The sequence below is a fragment of the Camelina sativa genome, chromosome 11 (genome assembly GCF_000633955.1).
Source record: "Camelina sativa cultivar DH55 chromosome 11, Cs, whole genome shotgun sequence".
NCBI classification, from domain to species: Eukaryota; Viridiplantae; Streptophyta; class Magnoliopsida; order Brassicales; family Brassicaceae; genus Camelina; species Camelina sativa.
Window position 1 is genome coordinate 35,964,535 of NC_025695.1, and position 5,150 is coordinate 35,969,684.

Genomic DNA, 5,150 nt, shown 5'->3' on the forward strand with positions numbered 1-5,150 from the left:
CTAATGCAGATATGAAACAGTCCTCATTCATGCTTTCATAAGTGTAGTTGGGGTCTTGTTGCTGACTTTGAGGTGGGGAAGGAGGCAACTCGACTATGGCCATCGACTGGTACTCGGTCGAGTGCACTGGTCGAGTTGGTTGCCGAGCCTTCTTTTGTTCTTCTGTTCAGACTCCCTTGCTTCCATGACCAGGAAAACACCAAAACAAAGATCAAAATACCAAAACCCTAAACAATATGCACAAATATACCTTAGGGACTTCCTCCCTAGTGAGCTTGTTTAAAGTCACTAAGCTTGACTTCTTCTAATTCTTCAAGCTTGAGGAGCATCCTTGAGAAACATTGTGATATTTTCTTGTTTCTCCTTTTCTCCCCAGTACTTCTTCACTCTTTGACCATTGACTGTGAACTCACTACCATCTTTGTTGAGAACTGTGACAGCTCCAAATGGTAGAACTTCTTTTATTTCAAAAGGACCTCCCCACCTACTTTTCAATTTTCCAGGAAATAGCTTGAGCTTTGAGTTGAACGACAAGGCTTGGTCACCAGCTTTTAGGTCCTTAATGAGGATTTTCTTATCATGGAAGGCTTTTGTTCTTTCCTTGTAGATTTTGGAGCTCTCATAAGCTTCTAACCTGATCTCTTCAAGTTCATGGAGATCAAGGCTTCTCTTAGCTTGAGCTGTCTCTAAATCCAAATTCAAAAGCTTGATTGCCCACAAAGCTTTGTATTCAACCTCAACTGGGAGATGGCAAGAATTCCCATAAAAAGTTGGAATGGAGTTCTCCCTATTGGTGTTTTGAAAGATGTTCTATAAGCCCAAAGTGTTTCATCAAGTTTGTTAGACCAATCTTTTCTTGTTGCTCCCACTATCCTTGATAGAATGCCCTTGATTTGCTTATTTGATACTTCAACTTGCCCACTTGTTTGAGGGTGATAAGTTGTTGACACCTTGTGTTTAACTCCATATTTCCTTAAACATTCCTTCAAATATTTTGTTGATGAAGTGTGTCCCTCCATCACTAATCACAACTCTTGGAATTCCATATCTTGGGAAGATTATGGTTTTGAAAAGGTTAAGAACCACCTTGTGATCATTAGTAGGGCTAGCAATAGCTTCTACCCACTTGGAGACATAGTCTACTGCTACTAATATGTAGACATTCCCATTTGAAGGAGGATTAAAAGGTCCCATGAAATCAATTCCCCACACATCAAATATTTCAACCTCTAGAATTGGATTTTGGGGCATTTTATTCCTTCTTGTAATATTTCCCATCCTTTGGCAAGCATCACACTTTGTAACGAACTTGTGAGTGTCCTTGAATAATGTAGGCCACTATAAACCAGCTTGTAGGACTTTCTGGGCTGTCTTGAAAGTTGCAAAATGGCCTCCATAAGCAGAACCATGACAATGTCCCAGCACTCCTTCAACCTCATTCTCTGCTATACACCTCCTAAACAGGCCATCTGATCCTTTCTTGTACAAGTAAGGTTCATCCCAATAGTAACCATTGATGTCCTTGAGCAGTTTCTTCTTCTTGTAAGGGTCCATGTCTGATGGGATTTCTTCACATACTTTGTAGTTAACTATATCAGCATACCATGGCAGATCTTCACAGTCAAGCAGTCGGTCGAGTGACGTCGAGTTGCATGAGTTTCTCTTCAGGCATTGAATCATCAATTGGTATTTCTTCCTTTATCCTCATCCTGGATAAATGATCAGCAACTCCATTCTCTATACCCTTCTTATCAACTATTTCGATGTCAAATTCTTGGAGAAGTAGAATCCATCTTAACAACCTTGGTTTGGTATCTTTCTTTGAGTAGATGTGCCTCAAAGCAGCATGATCAGTGTACACAATAACCTTGGAACCCACTAGGTAGCTTCTGAATTTTTCAAAGGCAAACACCACTACAAGAAGCTCCTTTTCTGTTGTTGAATATCTTCCTTGAGTTTCATCCAAGGTTTTACTTGCATAGTGAATAACATGCAGCCTCTTATCTTTTTTCTGTCCTAGAACTGCTCCTACTGCAAAGTCAGATGCATCACACATTATCTCAAATGGGAGGTCCCAGTTTGGAGCTTGGACTATTGGAGCTGATATCAAGGCAGCCTTGATCTCTTTGAAAGCCTTCAAACAATCTTCATCAAAGTTTAATTCAGTCTCCTTACAAAGCAATCTTGTCAATGGCCTAGCAATCTTTGAGAAGTCCTTGATAAATCTTCTGTAGAACCCAGCATGACCAAGAAAGCTTCTTATATCCTTGACTGTCTTTGGTGGTTGCAGCTGAACCATGACATCAATCTTTGCTTTATCAACCTCAATACCCTTCTCTGAAATCTTGTGACCAAGAACTATCCCTTCTTCAACCATGAAATGACACTTCTCCCAATTTAGAACTAGATTTGTCTCTTTACATCTTTTTAAAACCCTGCATAAATTAGCAAGACAAGAAGAGAAAGAGTCTCCATAGACAGAGAAGTCATCCATAAAAACCTCAACCACATCCTCAATAAGAGCAGAAAAAATTGACATCATGCACCTTTGAAAGGTAGCTGGAGCATTACATAGTCCAAATGACATTCTTCTATATGCAAAAGTGCCATATGGACATGTGAAAGTTGTCTTTTCTTGATCATTAGGATGAATTGGTATTTGGAAAAATCCAGAATATCCATCCAAGAAACAATAATGGGTGTGATTGGCTAATCTTTCTAACATTTGATCAATAAATGGAAGGGGAAAATGATCTTTCCTAGAAGCAGAATTAAGCTTTCTATAATCAATGCACATTCTATGTCCTGTTATGGTTCTAGTAGGAATTAACTAATCATGATCATTCTTTACAACAGTAATTCCTCCTTTTTTAGGGACACAATGCACTGGTGAAACCCAAGTACTATCAGAGATAGGATAGATTATACCAGCTCCAAGCAACTTAAGAATCTCCTTTTTTACTACTTCCTTAAGGTTTGGGTTAAGCCTTCTTTGAGGTTCAATGCTAGAATAAGATTCATTTTCAAGGTGAATTTTATGCATGCAGAGACTAGGTGAAATTCCTTTAATATCATCCAAAGAATAACCAATTGCCTTCCTAAATTTTCTTTGCTCAACAACTAGCAAATCAAGTTCTTCACTTCTCAAGTTAGCATTTACTATCACTGGATAAGTAGAGTTCGTACCTAGAAAAATGTACCTTAGCCCGGATGGAAGAGGTTTAAGTTCTACCTTTGGTGCTTTTAGCTCAGACCAGTCATCTGTGGGAGTTTCGGCAGGGCGCTCGGTCGAGTGGTGTTGGTGCTCGGCCGAGTGCGTGCTCGAGTGGGTAGTCGAGTGGGTGGTCGAGGTCTTTGTATCTGCTATCTGAACTGACCAGACTTCCTCTCTCAATGTTGGTAGCCTCTCAAAAACCTCTGGATGGTCTGATTCTCTACGAGAGTCCAATATCTCTTCATTAGCCTTGGTTTCTTTGTAGATGAACCCTTCTTCTCCACTTTTGGTCAAAACAGTGCTAAGGTGATCTTGTTCTGCTAGCTCTTCCATCAATTCTCCTGCTAATTTTTCCAATTCTTCAACCCAAAAGACTTATCCTCCAATTGTTGGTTTCTTCATAGCCTCTACAATGTCAAATGTCATTTTGAGGTCTTCTCCCAAGTTGAGATCAATCTTCCCTTTTCTCACATCAATTATTGCTCATGTTGTGGCTAGGAAAGGTCTTCCCAAGATCAAAGTATCATTTGGTTCTTCATCCATTTCCAAGACTACAAAGTCTGTTGGGACTTCCACTGCTCCAACTCTAACTGGTAAATCCTCCAAAACACCATGTGGTAATCTTATTGATCTATCAGCTAAGATAAGAGATACCTTGTAAACCCTAGGCGCTTAGCAACTGATAGAGGCATTAACCTTATTGAGGCTCCCAAATCACAAAGACATCTGTTGAAGGTCAGAGGGCCTATAGAGCAAGGTAAAGTGAAGGAACCAGGATCTCTTAACTTTTGAGGATTCACTTGCTTTTGGATTATGACACTACACTCATGACTAAGGATCACCATCCCTTGAACTTCTTTGATCCTTTCCATCACAACATCTTTCACGAATTTCTGGTAAGGAGGGATCATAGCAAAAGCATCTATTAGAGGCATCCTAAGCTCAATCCCTCTAACTTGTTTATCAAACAATGCCTTGTACTTTTCAACCAATTGCTTCTTAAATCTTCCTGGGAAAGGTAGTGGAGGCTTGTAAGGAGGAGGAATGAACCGAACTTCTTTTTCCTTGGTAGCAAATGACTTAATCTTCTCCTGAGAAGGTGCTCGATCCGCTGCCCGATCAGACACTCGATTGTGTGTATGCTCGAGTGGTGGGTCGATTTCAATCGTCTCTTCAGATTGAGACTCCTTTTGCTGAAAACCCTCCCCATCTGTTCTTCACTGTCCTCAGTGATTAGTAGCACTCCTTTTCGTTTGGGTAACACCCTTCCACTGTGCAGATTGATTGCATTGGCAAATTCTGTAGAATGCATTATGGCTTTGCCCTTATGTTAGTCATTCCTTGTAGGAGTAGCAGATGATAGTTGTGTCTCCATAGCCTCAATCTTGGAGTTTAGAGTTTCAAACTTAGTATGGAGGTCATTGTACTGAGAAGATAACTTTTGGTTCAGCTCAGCAAACTTCTTTGCATCCTCAATTTGCCCATTTGCTTGCCCAAGCAACATTTGTTGCATCATAGCTCTCAAATCTGGTTCTTGGCCTTGGTTAGTCTGAAACCCTGGAGGGGGACACAATTGAGGCGGGAAACCATTGTGCTGCTGCTTGGGTGCATGGTTATTTTGTTGTTGGGGCTGTTGAGGTGGATAGACCTGATCTTGAGGATTGGCTACATTGGTGCTTCTATAGGAAAGGTTGTTGTTCTTAAACTGATTGTATCCTTTGAACCCTCCTTGATTCTGCATGTAGCAAATCTCAGCAAATTCACTCTCCCCATCATGAACTGGAACCTCTTCTTCACCAAGAAAGTGAATATTCTTTTGTTGGCTGAGTGAAATCTTGTCCAACTTCTCATGAACAACCTTCAAGTCCTTCTTATACTTCTCATCTTGATCATTGGATTGTGCCCACCAGATTGTTCTATCATACTGTTCTGTCAT

General features: G+C 40.4%; 1 pseudogene; it reads right to left on the minus strand.

The window, feature by feature from the left end:
* Nucleotides 1,622-5,150, minus strand: LOC109127401 (annotated as a pseudogene).